This window comes from Salvia miltiorrhiza, chromosome 5 (genome assembly GCF_028751815.1).
Source record: "Salvia miltiorrhiza cultivar Shanhuang (shh) chromosome 5, IMPLAD_Smil_shh, whole genome shotgun sequence".
In the NCBI taxonomy this organism is placed as follows: domain Eukaryota; kingdom Viridiplantae; phylum Streptophyta; class Magnoliopsida; order Lamiales; family Lamiaceae; genus Salvia; species Salvia miltiorrhiza.
Genome location: NC_080391.1, coordinates 35,857,577 through 35,880,865, shown reverse-complemented (window position 1 = coordinate 35,880,865; position 23,289 = coordinate 35,857,577).

Genomic DNA, 23,289 nt, shown 5'->3' with positions numbered 1-23,289 from the left:
TTCTTGACTGGCTATTATTACTCTCGCGCTTCACCTTTATTGCGATGATATAAAGTAAGATATTTGCTCGAATAAAATCCTCAATTAATGAGAATGCGTATTTTAACTATGCATGACTCGTATTCCGATAATTAATAGGGGTTCTAAATTATGCTCACGAGTAATGTAATAGGTAACTCTAATAAAAATGTTCCGAATATCTGAAATTGTAAGTTGATAGTTCTAATCGTAATATTAAAGAATCATATATAAAGCGTTATAACCCCACGTGAGCCTAGCTCTGAAATTCGAACACAAATCATGAAGGTTCTCTTCATGTCGTAACTGGTGATAATTGAGGGGTTTGAAATTAGGCTTAGCTCATTACACAACTGCTAGCTAATTATATAGGTCACACTCATCGCTATGAGTAGTGTCTCAAGTATGTTCTTGTCGGGTAAGGCAATAGTTGGTTCGGTATTCTGTCACGTGTGAACAGCCCGAATAAGGAACTATGCCCGTGTCACTCACTCGTGTGTGACACTCTTCTTTTCATCTTATTGCATATCTTCTCATTGGATTCTCGTGTCTCTTCAAGTGACATTTGATTTTCTTCCTCTTTCTTGGCTCTTCACTATGGCTATAGTGAAAGATAACTGAGTTTCTAGATTCTATTGTTCTTCCTGTAACAATGATCATGCATTCTTAACGCATCTAAGTTCATTGAGATATCAAATCAATTAATATAGCATAAAACTTGAAATGTAAGCATCAGTACATTCGCATGAAACGTGAACTTTCAACGTTTGAAAATTATTACCTCTTTCTTTCTTGTAGAGCGTGACGATGCGATGAAATGCTGAGCTTTTGTCGACTGACTCTTTCATATTAATACCCAACTAAGACTAATTTGATAACTCTTGGATTCAGAGCAAACGAACTGCTCTGATACCACTCTGTCACGACCGCGCTTGCTAAGGATAGCAAACTCGGGGAACCGTGACTAAGGGAGGGAGATTAGAAGCGGGGTTAGAAAGGGAGTGAATAATTAATGAAGGATCGGACTCAACTCATTGTTAATGAAGGGAAATTTATAAATAATTGTTGTTTAATCATAAGGACTCGAATAACTTGTACGCTCGGATGAATCCGACTTGACTTAAAAGACATAATACCTTAGCAAAAATCAATGTTCGCAGCGGAAAAACAACACATCGAGTATATGTATGAAGACATATACTCCGCTCTGAGGTTCTCGTCCTAGATTGACAAAAGCTCCGCTTGCACACTACATCCCCGATCACAGCTCAACCTGCACATTTAGAAATACATGCAGGGCTAAGTACGGGAGTACTTAGTGGACACTTGCCGAAATTTACATACATGCATAATATTTTATTGTCAAGCCTTTCATCGGTAGTAAGATACGAGGGTTTTCCTTTAAAGACTCGTATTTACTACAAAAATATCATTTCTTTCATAAATATCCCGCACAGGCATTTTAACATCATTAATCACCATATCAGTAACTCGTGCCGAGAGGGAGGCCTCCCTCTACGGTCACTATGATCGGCCAACCCGCTAGATGACTCACGATCACAAGGGTGTACACTAGCCCTGGCAGGATAGCTATCAACTGCGCAGGACCCGAATTCGATTAACATCAGATAGGCAATTAATAACAAAACATAAAGCATTTAGGCATTGACAATATCATTCAAATTCATAAGCATAAAATCGTAACAATTCTATAATATGGTTTTAGTTTTTACGTAAGAAAGCCCACCTGGTAGTGGAGACTCACGACTAAGCCTTAAACTCTTGCGTTCAACCTTGATTCGGAAAAGAAATAACGTAAGGTCTTAGTCCGAGGGAAATTCTCAAATAAATGAGGATGCGTAATGTAATTATGCATGGCTCATATTCCTTTTTATTAACCAATTAACCCAACTAGCTTCCGTCCCATGAAGTCAAGTAATTAACTACATTGATTCGTTCTCACTAGGGTGTTCTAAACTGTCAGTAAACATAATAATCTCCCTTCGTGAGCAAGGGAAAAGAAATAATAAAGATTTAAACACCCTATGTTCTCTTCTCTCTCTCGCGGTCTGCTCTACTTTTTCGCTTTCTGCTGTGGAGGTCAGCTCTGGCCTCTAAGTCAGCTCTGGCTGAGTTAGCTTTGTGGCGAAGTGATTCCTCTGGCGAAGTGATTCCTCTGGCGAGGTGATTCCTCTGGCCATTCTTCTGGCGAGGTGATTCCTCTGGCGAGGTAATTCCTCTGGCCATTCCTTTGGCGAGGTGATTCCTCTGGCGAGGTGATTCCTCTGGACATTCCTCTGGCGAGGTGATTCCTCTGGCCATTCCTCTGGCGAGGCGATTCCTCTGGACTAGACGACTCAGCCCCACTGGCCTCGGCCCCGCTGGCCTCGTCCCCGCTGGACTCGTCCCTGTTGGACTCGTCCCTCGCTAGACTCGTCCCCGCTGGACTGGGAAGAGCGATGGGGAATCCAGTTTCCAAAACCAGAATTCTCCGTCCTTATCTCGCCTCGATTCTCACTCGTACACAGACCCTAATCTCTACCTATGTGAGCATGCTGTGATTATTCACGTTCGTCGACGTTTATAGCTAAAGTTCTCATCGTTCATCAAGGTTCAAGTTGTGGGTTCCACTAAAACGTGACTTAACATGCTTTTTGTTCATTCGTTTACAGCCCATAAAACATGATTTCTGCGAGTTTGATTCATGCCGATTGGAGTAGTAACAGAGGTCGAAGGTTACCTTGATATCTCGCGTGCTTTGGTCGGGTAAAGAATGATGGTTTCTCTCTCGCTTTATCGAGCGTCGAGGTGCAAACTGAAAATGAAATGGCTGTCGTTCTTAGGCCGAAACAGGTGGAAAGAAACATGGCGAAGGGTGGAAAATTAAGCCGAGTTTTTACCTTGTTCAAGGCGGTAGCAAGAATCTCGCTCTACTCCCCTTCGTGCAAGGCGTCAAGAGAGATAAAACTTCTTGCTGTTGCTGCTGATATTTCTAAATGTTGGAAGGAGAAAAGGGGTGGCTCAAGGGTTGAAGAGTGAATTTATACTAGGAGCTCGGCTGGTGTGCACTTGAGTGCTGAAGGGAGGGCATTGGTTGGTACTGCATGGCGTGAGGCCTTTCGATTGCCCAGCCAATGGGAAGAGCTGCTGCTGCAGTCTTGACGTGAGGCCTTTCGGCTGCCCAGCCAATGGCTGTTGCTGCAGCACCTTATCCACCTTTTCTTTTCTCCCTTTTTCCTTATTTTCCTTACTTATGACGTTGGCAGGTGGCGGATAGGGTGGCGTGGATGGTGATGTGATCTAAGAGAAAAAGATCTAAGTAAAATCCTTCAGCGTTGGTTTCTCAGTATTTGAAATACTGGTTTCGCGTTTCTGCTAAAATCGATACATGCTAAATTAAATCTGTAGATTTAATTCGTTCGTCATTCTAATTCTTAAATTAAATCCGTAGATTTAATTAGCTTCAAAGTAGGAAATAATTCACGACTTAACAACAATGTGAAAAAAAACTCCATCTTGATAAATAACACAACTTTTCTAAGTTGGTTATAACTTTGAATAATAATTATTCATCGACTCAAGGATTCTCGTCGCGGTCTTAAACACGCGAAGGTAATTAGACATGCATACTGCTAGTGTAGTGACTCCGTCTCCAAAATACGTAATTCGGAGACATAGCTGAAAACATAAGGTGCTTCATTACTGGCAGATAGCTAAATAAACACGCAATACTGGAATTAAAAACTGCTAAAAGAGCTGGTTATGTAGGCCGAGGCCAGCGGGGCCGAGTCGTCCAGTCCAGACGAATCACCTCGCCAGAGGAATGGCCAGAGGAATCACCTCGCCAGAGGAATCATCTCGCCAGAGGAATCACCTCGCCAGAGGAATGGCCAAAGGAATCACCTCACCAGAGGAATCGCCTCGCCAGAGGAATCACCTCGCCAGAGAAATGGCCAGAGGAATCACCTCGCCAGAGGAATCGCCTTGCCAGAGGAATCGCCTCGCCAGAGGAATGGCCAGAGGAATCACCTCGCCAGAGGAATCACTTCGCCAGAGGAATCACTTCGCCACAAAGCTAACTCAGCCAGAGCTGACTTAGAGGCCAGAGCTGACCTCCAGAGCAGAAAGCGAAGAAGTAAAGCAGACCGTGAGAGAGAGAAAAGAACATAGGGTGTTTAAATCTTTATTATTTCTTTTCCCTTGCTCACGAAGGGAGATTATTATGTTTACTGACAGTTTAGAACACCCTAGTGAGAACGAATCAATGTAGTTAATTACTTGACTTCATGGGACGGAACCTAGTTGGGTTAATTGGTTAATAAAAAGGAATATGAGCCATGCATAATTACATTACGCATCCTCATTTATTTGAGAATTTCCCTCGGACTAAGACCTTACGTTATTTCTTTTCCGAATCAAGGTTGAACGCAAGAGTTTAAGGCTCCACTACCAGGTGGGCTTTCTTACGTATAAACTAAAACCATATTATAGAATTTTTACGACTTTATGCTTATGAATTTGAATGATATTGTCAATGCCTAAATGCTTTATGTTTTGTTATTAATTGCCTATCTGATGTTAATCGAATTCGGGTCCTGAGCAGTTGATAGCTATCCTGCCAGGGCTAGTGTACACCCTTGTGATCGTGAGTCATCTAGCGGGTTGGCCGATCATAGTAACCGTAGAGGGAGGCCTCCCTCCCGGCACGAGTTACTGATATGGTGATTAATGATGTTAAAATGCCTGCGCGGGATATTTATGAAAGAAATGATATTTTTGTAGTAAATACGAGTCTTTAAAGGAAAACCCTCGTATCTTACTACCGATGAAAGGCTTGACAATAAAATATTATGCATGTATGTAAATTTCGGCAAGTGTCCACTAAGTACTCCCGTACTTAGCCCTGCATGTATTTCTAAATGTGCAGGTTGAGCTGTGATCGGGGATGTAGTGTGCAAGCGGAGCTTTTGTCAATCTAGGACGAGAACCTCAGTGCGGAGTATATGTCTTCATACATATACTCGATGTGTTGTTTTTCCGCTGCGAACACTGATTTTTGCTAAGGTATTATGTCTTTTAAGTCAAGTCGGATTCATCCGAGCGTACAAGTTATTCGAGTCCTTATGATCAAAAAACAATTATTTATAAATTTCCCTTCATTAACAATGAGTTGAGTCCGATCCTTCATTAATTATTCACTCCCTTTCTAACCCCGCTTCTAATCTCCCTCCCTTAGTCACGGTTCCCCGAGTTTGCTATCCTTAGCAAGCGCGGTCGTGACAAGTTCGGTGAGCAATTGTGTTGTACAGCAAGACGCCACGGAGGTGACAGACGGGGGATGTCCAGCACAAGAACAGCCTAAACTCGCGAATGAGTTAAGAAAGTCGCTGCCACGAATTCACAACGGGAGATAGACCCTAGTCCTGATTCTCCACCGGGTACTGAGAAGGATCGGGCGGAGTCTTAGGAGTCCACTCCGAATCAAGAGGATATTGCTAATCGTATTAGCATGCTTGAGGTGTAGGTTAGTCAAGGGATGCAATTGCTCGTTGAGCAAATACCGCCTAAGCGTGGACTGAGTCATCCTAAAAAAGGTATGAAACGTCCGCGTGACATAAAATTCGGTAGATATCATAAAAGGTCGCCTCAGAAATGCAAAAGAACAGGGATATAAGACGAGGGACCTTGTGGTTGATCATAGCACAATAGTGTTATGCGTGCTATAAACAATATCGCGATCGGTCGTTGGTCGAACGAAATGGAGTTGGACGACTTTCACACCAACATGAGTTTTCCTTATTGATATTGTTACGACGTGTTATCGCTTTCTTTTGACTTAGGCTTTCCTGCGCGTTGTCGTTTTTGTTTAACGAGCTCTTTTTAAGTCTCGGGCCCTTAGTCTGTTCTTGTGCCTTCAAGGGTTTTTTTCTTTTTTCTTTTTTATAATAAAACTCAATTTCATCATATACATTTTTTCCTTAAGAATTACTCTTTCCGTCCACAAAATATTGTCATAATTTGTCATTTTGGTCCATTCACAAAAAGTTGTTTTAATCTATTTTTAGTAAATTTGTGGGTCTTTTTCTCCACTCATTAACACGTGGGCCTCATTCTCCACTCACTAACTTAATTAACTTTCTCCATTTTTCTTTATTTGTGGGCTCATTTCTCCACTAATTCAATTAAGATTTTGACAGATATTTTATAATCTATGGATTCTGTTAATTTCATGGATTACTTTAATTCTATGTAAAGTTTAGCAGATTCTATTAGATTGATTTATAAAATCTATAGATTGTTATAACAAAAAATATCTATAAAAATACATACGATATAATAAATACAAAAGTTTAAAACATCCTGATTCGATCTATTGAATTGTTTGTGTGCATAAAGCTGCAAATTTTATTGACATGATTGCGTTGAGTAGTTAATTACTAGGAGAGGGTATAGTGTTTGTTGCTCAGAGTTTGATATTTTAGAGTTGTAAGTGTAAGATCAGTCGATTTCATCGAGTCGTTTTGTGCACGAGTTTATAGATAATTTTCTGGTCATGATAACTGTGTTCCATTAAATTGCTAAGTGCGTCTTTTCATTTCCGAATAAGCCAAAACCCTTTTTACTAAGAGGGAGAATTTAAAGTACCCACATTCATAATATGTCTTATAAAACTACCCATCATATAATATGTCTTATAAAACTACCCAAAGTACAATTGATGTTGATAGGTTTGCATGGTTTTTTGTAAAAGTTCTTACACAAGTACAATTGTGTAAGAAAATGTGTAAGATAGGTAGTTAAAAATGCACAAAATCAGATAAATGTGCAATTATGGTAAAGCCATGTCACTTTGTAACCTAATAAAAACCCTAAGTTTGAAAAAATGAGGCCACGTTTGTGTGTTATAAAATATCAATACGAAGGCCAAAAAATTCATATTTATGTATATTGTGAACAAAAAAAAATTCTAAAGGTAACGGACTAACAAGCCTCCGATAAACCTTATGTTGGGAACCTTGTGGAATATCTTAACCCTTGTTTTGATGATACCAAAATTCATAGGACTTATATGTAATAGACTAGAATCGTTTTGAACTCAAGTGTTAGAGTTCGTTTCTAGTTTAGTTGCGGTGTCGAAGACTGAAGACTGAAGACTGAAGAACGAAGACTAAAGACTGAAGACTGCAGATACCAACTGAAGTATCAGTTGAAGAATCAGTTGAAGACTGATTATTTAATGCGCGCAATGGACTGATACTAGAGTCAAGTATAAGTTGAACATTCCTCCTAGGACTGATCTTCCAACGTTCAGAGGAATCCACGTACGCACAAGTATAGCCGCATTAAATGCAGAGATCTCAATATCTTATCTCTGCAGAGGTCATTCCTATCTGGTGGTTACTTTTCAGAGATGTCACATCTCCTGTCCATCAAAGAGAGCCGTTTCCACACAGACAAGGAACCTCGAAGATTGAAGCCTCAGCCCAAATTCGAATTGCTCTCCAACGGAAGAAATCTTGAGGACGATTTATGCCAACGGATCTATTCAAGAGTTCTCCTACAAATAGCGCTCGAGGATCACTTCAATCTTCACCGATTCAACAACATAAGCTGAAGCTCTGCCGAAATAGCTACTCAGCCTAAAGCTTAAACGCCCAAAGCTTGAATGGAAGAAAAGAATTCCAAAGCCAAAATCAGTCACTGCTTATTACATACATTCTCTTAGACCCTAGGCATGTATCTGTTTACCCAGAAGCCAAAGGTCAAACTTGCTTCAAAGAACTTGTTCTTTGAAAGTATAGTTGGCACTTGTTTAAACCTCTCCCCCATAAGAGTGTTTGAGTGATTCGGAGTTCAGGAAGGTACTCTGAACTCTGAGTGAAAAGTCTGAGCACGAGGTGTGCTTAGCAGAGAAATCCTACGCGAGGTGTGTGGGTGCTGAAGAGGGGTTATCTTCAGTTTACGGTTGTGTGCACCAGGCAAGCACACGGGTACAGTTTGCAATGCACCAGGCAAACACTTGCGGAGTGGATTGTTGGTCTGATCAACCAGCCGTGGATGTAGGAAAGGGTTTTTCCGAACCACGTAAAAGTCTCTGTGTTATTTACAGCTTTCAGTTTTACATTCATACTTGTGCTATTTCAATTGATAAAACTGAACACTGACTAACAGCAAAGAGAAACCTTAATCCAACAACTTGCTCCACCGAGGATATTGCGAAACTAAGTTTAATTTCCGCTGCGTATGATATCAATCTGACTGAACTATCCTCTGATAGTAAGGAAGAGCGATATCATCTCTATCTTAGCAAACACGACTGAAGCCCTTACTTGGATCAGTTAAGTTCCAGTAACTTAACTGATAACTCTTTACTGAAGAGCTTTCAGTATCAGTCGTCAACCCTGTTGGTCAAAACTGATTTCAGTAAAACAGGAGTCTTAGTTTGCGTGTAAAGTTTCGTTTTAATCTCTGACTGAGATCCCTCTGATTGAGGTTAGTAGATTGTCATAAAAATAGCCTATAGGTGTATTCCCCCCCCATACACCTATTCGAGACCCCCCGAACCTAACAATGGGTATTAGAGCAGGTTGTTCGCAAAAACTATCTGTATCTGACTAGTTTCTAATTGAACTAGATCCTTTTGGGGAATCAATGTCTTTGATCAAAAATCCTTTCTCAAGACTACTCTTGAGATTGCTTGCTCTGTGTTCGTTTCCTGTTTCCTGTGTGCTTCTCCCTACTTTCTCTAATAATGTACAGGAACAAGAAAGATTCCTCCAGCGATTATATTCATACATATATTCGAGGAATCAGCGGACTTGAGTTGGGATCATTGGATTCTGATGAAGAAGAAAGATTTATCTTTCCAGAAGAAAACATGAGTCCAACCCACTCACAATCAGAAGAAACGAGCAGATATGATCAGACACGACTAGAGTATCAACTCCTAAGTACGAGATTTGAAAATCTCCTTAGGGAGCACAAACAGATCACCAAAGAGACTGATCTTGTGCAAGATGCTCGAAGGATCGTCATGCGCCACTTCATTCCAGATAAAGACGAAGAAGACAAAAGAGATGTACAGGAGCGCAGACTGATCAACAGACTGAAACTTCTTCAGTCTCAGAAATAAGAACTCCTACAACGTCTCAAGGAAGCAGAGACAGAATTCAAAATGGCGTCAGAAGTTTTTGAAAGAGTGATTCATGAGGAATCACAACAGCACAGAAGAAAGATGGAATGTGAAAGGAGTGTGCAGCAACGGCCAATGGACTCAAAATAGAGGAGAATCAGTCATAAAACTCAGGGGGAACTTACACTTCAAACAATGACGAACTAGCGATAATCACTGTGTAAGCTTCTCTCAACAATGTCACTTGTATCTATGACTGCTTTTCTTTAATAATTTTCGGCTGTATTGTGCTTAGTCTGACGTATCTAAATGCTTACTCTCTTTATTTTATGAAATAGACACGTGCACATTTTTTTAACGGTTGTCACACGATCACACGAACCCGCCCTTTTTACTAACAAGCGGAGTGATCCACGTGTCACGACTCCATTCGCACGGAATTCAAACGATTATTGAAACCGCCTTTTGCACGATCTTTCACACTCTCTTCAAAGACGTTTCATCTTCGACTAAAGATTTACTCAATCTCAGAGAAATCTTTGTGCACCAAATTTTCTTGAGTATACCTTTTTCTGCAAGACTAACAGTAAGAATCCACAGTTCTATCTCTGTGAGAATCAATCATCAGACTTCTGCAGAAAACCTCTCAAAGATTCAAATGGGGAAATCAGCATCGGAACAAGTTGTCTGTTACGAATCTATTGCTACATTGGAGTCACTCCAACTATTTGCTGATTTCAACAAGATCAACGAGATCTTAGAACGACATGGATGGATAAAGTTCGTCCAATGCTCGCCTAAGTTTCTTCTCGACGAGTCGATCATCCGAGAATTCTACGACAACATCAAAACAGATGAATCAACTGGTGAACTCAAAACATAAATTTCTGTTTTCACAAATGAAGGCTTCTCAGAATCAACCAAATGTCCATCAACATTTCTAAAGCGGTGAGAGAAGTGTTCAACCTTCCAAATGATGGACCAGCTCCATTCTTCATCGATGAAGAAGCCACAGAGCACATGAAAGAAGCACTGACAAGAAATGCACCTACCGATCGCGTCATCACCAATGTTCTGAGCATATCAAGAATTAAGCTTCATCTCAGACCCATTGCCAAGATGATCAAGAAATGCTGGTTTGGCACTCTTGGATCCCCTGGTCATCTCTCAAGACCACACAAACTTGTGTTGATTGCCCCGATGCAGAAAGGCCCATTCAACTGGGAGAAGGCCTACATTCAGATACTCGCTGAAGAGAAGAAGGAATCCCACTCCACAAAACATCTGCGTCAAGGAACAAGAGTCTCAGCACTCATTCTTCATAGTGCTAAGGAGACACCTTGCTTCTGGAAGAACACTACTCAAGTGTCTTTCACCATCCATCTGTTTGACAAACAGAAAAGTTCACTCAGAGGGAATATCAGTATCTCGACTGAAATTCCTCTCCTCACTTCTGAGCCACGATACAAGACTCAAGGCTCAACCAAAAGAAAGTTCGAAAGCGTGTCGTCTCCAGTCAAGATCTCGCTGGACACCCCTCAGAAATCTCACAATGAGGAACATGAAAAGGATGCACCAAAATCTCTTGAAGAAGTTCCAATGCCAAGCACGGGAACTCCTCAACAACAGGCTCCGTCTATCCCTCCAGCAGATGAAGGAAATAAAACGACAGAGGAGACACAAGCAACATTTGACAGAGAAACGGAATCTGAAGAACTTCCTCTCAGAGGTTTCTTCCATTACTGTCTTGAAGGGTTCAACAAGAAGGGAAAGTTTGATGAAGTCACTAACGTCAATGCCGCATCTTCATCCTCAAACTTTGTCAATCAAACTGCCCTTCTCAAAAACTTCGTGACACAACTGTCCGAACACTGTGTCACAACCCTTTTTCCCACTGTCTTAGCTTCCCTGAATCCTGAAGAATTCCAAGCTCTTGTCAGCTATTTCTTCTTTATCTTCGTCAAAACCCTACCCAAATCCCAATACAAGGAGATTGATGAAGTTCTCACTGAAAGAGAGATGGAAGCCTTTAAGAATAACATCTTTGAGAAGTTCAGAGTCACAAATGTTTGGGATGGCATCCACGACTGGGCACCCAATTTCAGACTGTACCTCACTTCCAGAGGTCTTCTCAAAGACGATAATGCTGGGGACTTCGAAGTCCACCATGAATCTCCACCGCACCAGACTGCTCCAGCCAAAGCAACAGAAGAAGGGACGCCAGCTGAAGAACCAGAGCCTACTGAAACTACCACTGATGAAAGAGTTCAGATGCTGGAAGAGAGGCTGCTCATTCAAGAAGAAGTTTCATATGAGCTGAGAGTCAAGATTGCAATTCTTGAATCAACAGTCACTCACCTTCAACAGCAACTGGAAATCCAGAATAAATTCAGTGAGGTCCCTGAGTCTGATGACAGAAAAGGAAAAAGGAAGCTGACTGAAGAACCAAAAAGAAGCCCTCCAAGGAAGCCAAGCAAACAACTCCGCATCAACTAAGGACTAAGAAAGAACAAGGAATGTCATCTAAACAGAAACTCATTATTTTGTATATGATGTTCTTAGATTGTCTTAGTTAACTCTTCCTTGTCATGTTCTTTCGCACCTTTGATTTATATTGTTCTTTACTGAGTTCATGGAGATTCATGTTTATCCAGACTTTGTTCCTTTTGCCCTTCTACACTTGATGATTATGGATTATCTAATTTAGGGGGAACACTGTTTAAACTTTATCCAGTACTTGACTATTGCCCTTACTTATTGTTGGGAACTTGTTCGTATTTGCTTTTACTTGGACTTGCAATGAAAAATAGGACCTAGGTGTGATTATGATTAACTGGTGAAATTGCGTTCTACTTTAGACTTTCAAATTCCAAAATCTCTTTTTATGCATATCTTATCAAATCATTGCATGCACTACACGCCGCCTATTTACGGCAAGAGATTATGACAAATATTCTATATCAGTTTATATCTCATCTTTCTAGGCATTTGTCTGACGAGCATTTATTACGGACGTCAAAAATTATTATAATTAAGTTGGCGCGCAGATTTCAAACCGCCCACGTCTTTTCAATTGCCCTAGGAAACTGTTCATCTCCCACGATCACACTTTCTCCATTACTGCCATTCCTCATTCTCCATCACTTTTGCACTCTCTCTCTCTAACATTCAAATCCACAGCACTCTACTGTGAGATCACTTCCTGCAATTTCTCTTCAATAGATTTCTCATTCGAAATGGCTAAAATTACCATGAAGAAAACTGACAACGAGAAGGAAGCTCCAAGAGAGAAAGAGGTCAGATATGAGCAGACGGTTCACGCGGAATCCTTTAAAGAGAAGCTGGAATACTCAAAGGTATCAGGAATTCTTCACCATAACGGTTGGATGAAATTCATCACCAGTGAACCAAAGTATCTACTCGAGGACGCTGTCAGATAATTCTACAGGAATCTCAAGTTCAACGATTCCGAAGAATTAATCTCTAAAGTCAGTATCATCAACGGAGCAAACTGCAGAAAAGAGACTCTCAACGTCTCTGAGATTGTCAGGGAATTGTTCAATCTCCCAAACAACGGATATCTCCTCTCCTTATTGACTGATGATAATGCAAATGAAACTCTCAAGATTGCACTGAAGGATAAATCAGAATCAACGAAGAGTCAAGTCACTCTTTCTCATCTCCATCCAGAGTTTGCCATGTTGGGCAAAATTATCCAGAAATGCTGGATAGGTGCTACAGGGACTCCCGACAAAGCTTCTCAACCGCAGAAGAATGTAATGGCTGCTCTTATGAAGAAAGAATGCTACAACTGGGAAGAAGCTTACCTGAAGCTTCTTTACAATGAGGCTCACAACACAAGGCCAGCGACGATGGTTCGACAAGGGAACAGGGTATCCCAGATCATCATCGAGGGGACAAAGAAGCATAAATTTGTGGAATGGCCTAAGATGATCGAATTCACAGACAGCCTACGTCTCTTCAAATTGGCCAGAAGAGATCCCAAACCTTCCTCGAAGGCGAAGGTAATTAACATTTCTTCTCCTCCATCATCTGATTCTGAAGCCCCTGATTCACCTCCGTCAAATCCTCGCACGAATGTGCCACGGCGTGTTCGTACCACCCTCCCCAAGAAACCATCAGTACCTACCAAGATGCCTTGGAAACTCTCTCCAAGATCCAAAGGCAAAGCAGTTGTGGAAACTGTACCAGAACTAGCTTCCACTTTTATCTTCAAAGGTACTCAAGAAGCTGTTGAACTTCAGTCTGAAGCTCAACAAATTGCCACCAATCGCCTTCGACGCATAATTGGTGATGTTAATACGTCTTTAGAAGTCTACCGGGACCTTCATAGACTTCTCACGTATACTCTTCTGAAGACAGCGCCATGTCCAAGAATCAACAGTCTTCACAGCCCTGAAGCTGAAGACTCGTTTGGGATGGAAGAGGCTTCCCTGATCAGCCTATTCCAAATTGAACATGTTTGGGACGTAATTCATGACTTTGACAGTTTTGCCATGAATTACTTGAATTCCTCCAAACAATTCAGATGCCTCTTGTCACTAAACGACGATGTCGGGACATCAAAGGTGTTGGACGAGCCTCTCATCATAGAGGAAGTTACAGCAGCTCACAGCTCTCCTATTGATGAGACTCCACAACCGGCGGAAGCTACTGCTGACACTGCCACCGATGTTCAACCAATGACTGACTCAACCAGTCAACCGGAGCTAACATCTGCTCATCCAACATTTCCTGCTGAAGCAGAACAGACTAGCATCAGTGTAGTTGATGCTCCTCCTTCAGTAGAAGAAGAGAGATCAGCAGACAACGCTGATCGTCCAATTTCTGAAGAACGAGTTGACAACATCCTCCAGTCTCCTCCGACTTCATCAACACTCTTGAACACTGATGTTAGTCAAGAGCAAGAAATTCCACAATCTATCGAAGAAAGAACAGATCGCCCTGATCCAACCAGTCAAGCAGAGGCCTCCACATCCAAAACTAATGAAGAGCGTCAGCAAGAGCAGAATTATCCTGACGAATCAGAAGTTCCAATAGAATACGTAGAGCTTCCTCGCGCAGAAGTACCAATTCTATTTGATTCGGATGCGGAAACAGATGAGCGCTTCACCGTCTGGAAACATAATCGGCCGTGCAGACATCTACTACGATTCTCTGAAAATGAAGAAAGACCAATGGATGTACTGCTAAAACAGCTTGCTGATCAAAGGTTTGAAATCGACTCACTCAAGCACGAGCTCGAACTACAGCAAATCTATGGTAAAAAGTTCATGAAGAAGCTCAAAGAAGTCGAGAAACAGGCAACAGCAGACATGGTCTATCATGCTGGCTTGATTAATGAAATCAAACAGTGGATAAAGGCACAGAAAAAGGCACAGATAAAGGCTCTGATCGATTATAAGATTGAAATGCTTGATCCAAAGACTGGTATCCCCAAAATTCGGAAGGATCACACGGAATTGCACACCCTCTTTCTCGAATCAGAGATTGAACGGAAGACGCAATACGTTAGTCTAACTACAAAGCTCCAGGAAATGGAACTTGAGTTCCTAAAGATGTTCATGCCGAGAACCGAGGTCAAGGAACTCATTGCAACGACAGTACAGCCTATCATGGACCGACTGCCAAAGGTGGAAAGGCAACTTCAACAAACCAAAGAATCTCCTGACTCTGCTCTCGTTCAGAAGATGCTCAATGATCTTCAAGAGTTACAAAGCCGACTTCCTCCAGCTGATGCCAAAAAGGGGGAAGAGGATAGATTGAGGCGTATGCAAAGAGAAGCGGAAATGCTCCCCTCTGTTTTCAACAGGGTGGAAAACAGGGCTGAAGAAATCACTGCAAGGGTTGCCCCCACTTTCGCCTCAGTTGAAGCCAACAGAAAGAGAAGCAGAGAAAGCTCTTCAAGTGAAGCAGAACTAAAGAAGAAGAAAACTGTCGACTTCATTTCAACTCTAAAGGAAAGTCAAAAGCTTGAACATTATCTCAAGAATGGATTGATTGTATCTCATCTGGAAAAGTTTGAGCGACCAGATAAATGGATACCGTCAGAGTTGAATGATTGGTGGGAACAAGTCAAGGAATGCTACACCAAATGGATGGTGTTTGCAAGTATCCAAGGCGACAAGGAGCGCAGGTATGAAGCCTGGAAGTACTTCCTAATGCATTTGCAAGAACGAGAGTCTGTTCGTCAAATGTTGGAAGCTCAGAAGGATTATGGACAAGGCATACCTGACCCTCAGAAGAAAGTAGTGACTCCACCAAGGTTCAGGAATGGAGTCGACAGAGAAAAGATCAAGAAAGAAGTCAGAACTGTTTGCAGGATTTGAAACTTTCATCCAGACTCCGATAATGCCAGAAAGGTATGGAAAGAAGTCTTCAAACTCTACAATCAGAAACCCTGAGTCTGTTGAATGTCTTCTGTAATGTTTGTTTTCTTTCTGCTCTCAAGTTGTAATTTAGACTGATATTTTATCAGTCTTTCCTTTATAGAAAGAACAACTTCTTATTGATCTCAACCTGAAGACAATGACTCTTTGTCCAGGCTCTGATTATGGTTTTTCTGTCTTATTTTTAGTTCTGTTTTTAGAACTGTTTTCGTTCTTGCTCTAAGTACAAGTTGTTAGGAACTATTGTTAAGGGGGAACTGCTTTCACCCCTTGTTTAGAACTTGTACTGTGAGTTCAGTCTTTTTGCTGTCTAGAACTGCTATGTGGTTTTGGCATCATCAAAAAGGGGGAAATTGTTGGGAACCTTGTGGAATATCCTAATCCTTGTTTTGATGATACCAAAATTCATAAGACTTATATGTAATAGACTAGAATCGTTTTGAACTCAAGTTTTAGAGTTCGTTTCTAGTTTAGTTGCGGTGTCGAAGACTGAAGACTGAAGTCTGAAGAACGAAGACTAAAGACTGAAGACTGCAGATACCAACTGAAGTATCAGTTGAAGAATCAGTTGAAGACTGATTATTTAATGCGCGCAATGGACTGAAACTAGAGTCAAGTATCAGTTGAACATTCCTCCTAGGACTGATCTTCCAACGTTCAGAGGAATCCACGTACGCACAAGTACAGCCGCATTAAATGCAGAGATCTCAATATCTTATCTCTACAGAGGTCATTCCTATCTGGTGGTTACTTTTCAGAGATGACACATCTCCTGTCCATCAAAGAGAGCCGTTTCCACACAGACAAGGAACCTCAAAAATTGAAGCCTCAGCCCAAATTCGAATTGCTCTCCAACGGAAGAAATCTTGAGGACGATTTACGCCAACGGATCTATTCAAGAGTTCTCCTACAAATAGCGCTCGAGGATCACTTCAATCTTCACCGATTCAACAACATAAGCTAAAGCTCTGCCGAAATAGCTACTCAGCCTAAAGCTTAAACGCCCAAAGCTTGAATCGAAGAAGAGAATTCCAAAGCCAAAATCAGTCACTGCTGATTACATACATTCTCTTAGACCCTAGGCATATATCTGTTTACCCAGAAGCCAAAGGTCAAACTTGCTTCAAAGAACTTGTTCTTTGTAAGTATAGTTGGAACTCGTTTAAACCTCTCCCCCATAAGAGTGTTTGAGTGATTCGGAGTTCAGGAAGGTACTCTGAACTCTGAGTGAAAAGTCTGAGCACGAGGTGTGCTTAGCAGGGAAATCCTACGCGAGGTGTGTGGGTGCTGAAGAGGGGTTATCTTCAGTTTACGGTTGTGTGCACCAGGCAAGCACACGTGTACGGTTTGCAGTGCACCAGGCAAGCACTTGCGGAGTGGATTGTTGGTCTGATCAACCAGCCGTGTATGTAGGAAAGGGTTTTTCTGAACCACGTAAAAGTCTCTGTGCTATTTACAGCTTTCAGTTTTACATTCATACTTGTGCTATTTCAATTGATAAAACTGAACACTGACTAACAGCAAAGAGAAACCTTAATCCAACAACTTGCTCCACCGAGGCTATTGCGAAACTAAGTTTAATTTCCGCTGCGTATGATATCAATCTGACTGAACTATCCTCTGATAGTAAGGAAGAACGATATCATCTCTATCTTAGCAAACACGACTGAAGCCCTTACTTGGATCAGTTAAGTTCCAGTAACTTTATTGATAACTCTTTACTGAAGAGCTTTCAGTATCAGTCGTCAACCCTGTTGGTCAAAACTGATTTCAGTAAAACAGGAGTCTTAGTTTGCGTGTAAAGTTTCGTTTTAATCTCTGACTGAGATCCCTCTGATTGAGGTTAGTAGATTGTCATAAAAATAGCCTATAGGTGTATTCCCCCCCCGCATACACCTATTCGAGACCCCCCGGACCTAACACCTTAGCCGCCTGCAAAAGCTGCGCGGTATTTTCACGCGCCTTTTGCCTTTGTATTGAAAATTCCATGCGAAAGCCTCGCGTGAAAATTCCGCGCGGCTTCTGCAGACGGCTAGGGTTTTTCGAAGGCTTTTGTGTCCGTTGGCTTTTTAATGTTTTTTGTGCACAATATACATAAATATGAATTTTTTTGCCTTCGTATTGATATTTTATAACACACAAACGTGACCTCATTTTTTTAAAATTTTCAAACCTACAGTACATGAAAGTGAATTGAGTTCGCCTTTATTGCCATTTTCTCATATTTTGAACAATTTTTAACTAACTTTCTTACACAATGCCTTCCCCATCGCCGATTATATCTAAACTACAAAGTAATTTATGTACGTTTCAAGTGTAAAAATTATATCAAATAATCTATTATTCATATTTGTTTTATCTAGCTGCTAATGTGGAATAAATATATCATACATTGTTGTTCTTCTTATGTAACCGCAGTATTTATTGGCACAACTTCATACTTCTTCACATTATCGTCTCTGTTTTTAACAAACAACCTCTATCATATCATAATTAAATAATTTTTTTACAAATCTATGATCCACTTCTTTCTCACGCGTTAGATGAAATGTTGATCATGTACATAATAAATTAAGGGTATGATAATTTAACTCTTAATTTTCACTTGGTTCTGTACTCTATTTTACATTGTTCATTTCATCATCTCTCTTGTCATGCATTTTCTTTTTTTATTGTTAAACAAATAAATTTAAAGATTACGTGATGTTTGACTCGAAATTGAAACTTTTTGCCTCAGGCTCATGCATTTATATTTTATCATTATGATATCAACTTCAAGAATTGAAGTTAACCTGCTGTTTCAAGGTAGTGCTTGATGATTTATTCTTACTTGTTACTATTTTGGGGGATTTGTGATTATAATTTTGATTTAAATATGCTTGAATATTTAGTATTTGTGATTAATGGATTACTTTTGGCAGGAGTTTGAAGTTGATGTGAAAGTAATTGACTTAAGAGATTTTTTTTGGAGAAATGATGAAGGTCCGGCTGTCAGTTGCATTTCCGAGCTCGCTGGGCGAAGCCCGCGCTCGCGGGTCGTGTTCCAACGCTCGCTCGCTGTTCCTAGTGCTCGCTGGATACCTACCCAACTCTCCGAACACCCCCTAGCATACCCAGCGGCCGCTCTACGCCAAACACCAACCCAACGCCCGCTGGAGGCTCCGCCTGTCCACTCCGCTTGTGTTTCCAACGCTCGCGCTAAGCACCCAGAGACCGCTGGGTGTGCTTCCTCCAACCTAGCGGCCGCATCAACATTTTTAGCCGTCGCGCACAATCCCAGCGCCTGCTGGGATTCGCGATATCCAGCAACCGCTGCCCTGTGCCATCTCAACCTCGCAGTCCCACAAATCCCAGTGCCCGCTGGGTGTGCTTTCTCACGCCTAGAATATAAATGGCTGATTTCTCATTTTCCTATGGCACACTATCTCTGTCACGTTCTGGCACCACAAACACTTAGCAGTTTCATATCCATTTATTTCAGTTCTTTGTTCTAGGGTTTGCTTTCTTCAGTGTTTTTCATTTTCGATTCCTTAAACGCTGTAAGGATTGGAGAGTTTGGTTTCTGTTCCATTGACACTATTGTGGTATTTCATTTTATGTTCTTAATTAATATATCCATTTCCATGATTATGACTGAGATATGTTACGCTTTCATTTGTAACTATCGGTTTGTTATCTTTTTAGGGTTAGAAGTTATTTATATACAGTGATTTAATTTCTTAGAATTCAGTATTGTTTATCGTTTAGTCATTGCCTAGGGTTTAAATATTGGTTTTACTGTTATGAATCATTCTGCATCTGCATTTCTTAAATTTAAGAGTTGCAGTTAATTTAATTACGCATGTTAGGAGAGTTAGAAGTGTTAGACCCAATTATTATTTAGAGTGTTAGGATTTATTGCTTTCTGTGTGTGACATAATTGATCGCCCTATTGAGCCTTACTTGAGAGTACGACTTGGGTTAACTTATTCCACTACATTTGACCTCGTGCGATTGCGAGTCAATTCATAGGGTGTTTTGAGTTGAGTCACTTGATATGACTCTCCCAATATCTATCTCTTTATGTATTATTATCAAAATAAAATTTTATTGAGAAAAGAAAAAAAAAACCTAAGAACACCCTTGAGAGCAAGATGAGTAAACTAAGCGTCGAGCCTCATTAAAACCGGTCTCCACAAAGGAAAACCCATGAAGGAGAAAGCCTTTAGGAGGAAAAAGAGTATCTATGACGTAGAAACAAACAAAAATGAGGCTAAACCAACTCGAACTCCGGACTAACCATCACCCAAGAGGTAAAGCCCCAATAAAAAGAAAATAATAAGCATGGCTGCACACGGAGCTCCGGCCTGACCATCGCCCCACTATCTCTTTGTGTATTTGTGTGTGATATTTTTGAATGTCTTTAAAATCATGGAATGAAATTAAAATCTCCTATAATCAATCATGGCATTAAAATATGTACAAGTAATAATATTGTTGTATGAACGCGGTGTTGCAATTGAAGGCAATTATATTATATGGAATGAAATTGAGTGCAACAACTCTATTGCTTTTCTTGAATTTGTGTAAGAGACAATAATTTGGGATATAAGAAATCACATATATAATACGAGAAAATGAATATTATATTTGTGTCAGCACAAATATGTATTGCTTTTGTAACACCCCGCTCATTTCTATTAAGTTTAGAATTTGTTTTGAACTTAGATTATGATGATTTATGCCGGAGAATTTGAAATGAATTTATTTTAATGCCAACAAAATGATTTACAAAATCTTTTGAAAAATTCATTTTTTCAAATCTTTATGCATTTCATATTATTTAAAGTGATTATATGTATATGTGATTATTTTATATGTTAGCATTGATTTATATATGATTTAAATTTTAAAGTTTATATTAGGCTTTGATTGAGTATGTGTGTTGGGTTTAGATGATTTATTTTGGACCTTAGTTCTAATTATACCCAAGAGTCATTTATTTTTTTTATCAAGCCCAATCCAACTCGACTCCTTTTGGTAGCTGCTGCAAGTACAGCAGCAAAGACAATCCTGCAGCACACGTCTTGGCAGCAGCCATGCCTCTTGTTCACTAGCCCTATCCTCCATGCTTAGTCCTATTCACCCCATGCCTTCAACTGTGCAACATGTACTCTTCATCTATTCAATCCTTACTCTTTTTAAAGAGTCTTCCTTATTCATTTTCTTTCCCCAGCAGCAGACTTCTTCTCCTTCGGTAAAGACCTTCTTCTCTCTGTTCAATTTCAGCTTTGGCATTCTTGCTAATAATCACTTATTTCTTCCATATGCAGAGAAATCACCAAGCATAACCCATCAAACATCTGCATCTTCTTGCAGAAATCACTACACCAAATTCACATAAAAGGTTTAACCTTTAACCCTCTACGCCCAATTTCTTCCATTTGCCAACATGATTCATAAACAAAGAATTTGATAGCTGTGCTACCTTTAAAATTCCAAGTATAAGAAATAGCTATATACATGAGTATCAACTGCATTACTTGTATACCACATAATTGTGCATTTACAATGTTTTACGTAATAAATCAAGACCTGTAATGTGGAAAAAGATTCGAACTTGATTCTTGTGTTGAACTTGAGCCTTGATTGTTGACTGTTGAATGTTGAGTGTATGCTTGCTGTGATGAGAGTCGAGTCAGGGGAGAGAGGGCAGGCGGCGGTCAGCGGTGGCTTCGAGCTGCTGTTGTCGGCCGTGGTGGAGATTGGGGATCTTGGGTTTTACAGAGGGAGAAGGAGAAATAGGGAGATGGAGGGAGGCAGGGTGGCGACGACGGCGGCAATTAGCTGCTGCTCGTCGGGAATCGAGGCCAAGGGCCGCGATTAGAGTGCCTGAAATCAGGGGGATCCGGAGCTCGGCGACGGCAGCCTATTGTTGTGCAGTCGCCGGAGATTTGAAGGGGCGGTGGCTGGGATTGGGGATCTAAGGTTGGGGGAAGAGAGGGCGCCTGATTGTGTGTGCTGTCGTGTGAGAGACGAGAGAGAGGGAGAAGAAGAGAGAGAGCGAGGGCGTCAGGGGGCGGCGGCGTGGCCGGTGGCGGCATCCACCGCCGGAGAAGGGAGAGGGCAGGGAGGCGTGTGATGTGTGAGTTGTGTGTGATTGTGTGTGTGCGTGTGTTTTAAAGAAGAAGAAGAAAATGATTTGGGCCTATTTTATTTCTTCATGATGGGCCGCTTTTAATTAAAATCTGGGCCAAAATTTTAGTTAAAGGTGGGCTGCTGCATTTTAGCTTGGGTCCTTGTTTTACTTAATTGTTGGGCTTGCTTAATCAATTTGACTAAGTTTGATTGGTTTATTAATTTGACTCTTTAATTGGGTTTGATTAATTATTATAAAAAGTTTGTATGGTAATATTTTTCTTATTATTATGTGTATATATTAGATGTATTTGTTTAATTATGTGAGTTAAAGCATGAATTAATTTTGCATCAAACATTTTACATAGAATCATTTATGATTAAATTGGTTTTATTATTTAAGAAAATCGAGCAAGGATATTGTTGGTGTCCTTGACTCAAGAATTTAGTTTTCAAATATTTATTAAATTTTGAAAATCCGGCTAAGTGAATCATAGGATGATAAGCACTTCACTATGACTTAAGATTAGATTCAGGAGACCTATTAAGATTATAGATTTCTTGTAGGCTTTGTGGATCGTGAGGACTAGCAGTGCTATTCCGATTCAGAGTTAAGAATAAACGACAGGCATTGCCTAATCAGGTGGGCTTATTTTCCAAATGTATGGTTTAGCTATTGAGCTTAAATGTTTCAATGAAATGAAAACTGTTTATCCGATAAAATATTTTGTGCACTCTGCTCTGTTTAAGGCTCGCATAAGTTAATCGATCGAGGTTCTCTCTTGACCTAACACGTTATTTGAGAATTGTGTACACCTATTAGCTGACTCGGTGGGTTGATCTCCATTCGGGCACTAATCATGTATGAGGCGTTATAAGGGTGCTCGACGGGATGTGTTCCGGAGCATTGGGTCCCAAATGGGAACTTGGCTGGGTTACGCCCTCAGTTCAAGTAAAGCAGGAGTAATGGATCCGTCGGTGGCTAAAAGGTCCGGGATCACAGCGAGTAACGGAAAGGGAGTGTGACAATTGCGCGCAATATAATAAAATGTTTTAACATACTTAGAAGTTATTTCAATTTAAAACCTTCTAAGTCATGTCAAGTATAATTGGATAAACTGCTCTTATGATTATGAAATGTTTATAAAAATGCTAGCCCACTAAGTACATTAGTACTTAGCCCAAAATTTCTTTCAAATATTTTCAGGTTGATTGGTCGGTGCTGACGGGGTAGAGCTGAGGCTAGGGTTCAACTCCGTATTTTGTCTTCCGCTGTTGCACTAGCTCTTATTTGTCTTATGTTTCTCTAACTTAAGACCTTTATGTTAAATTCTGAATTATGTTTCTTATCGAGCGTAGACTCTCAACTTCTAGCTCTATGTTATTTAACGTTGGTTATCAGAAGCATGAAACCAAACTTGTGATCCTGAAGTTTAGAATGTTGTTGATTGATTAGTATCACTTGATTTCTATCTTTCTTCATTCAAAGGGGCGTTGCCCAACCTTTTTATCCTATTATCTGAATTTCACAAGGTTCTTCCCTTGTTTATTTCTATGATTTTAGTCGCACCTCGATTATAGTTTATTCCTTCAAGAATTGGGGTGTGACAG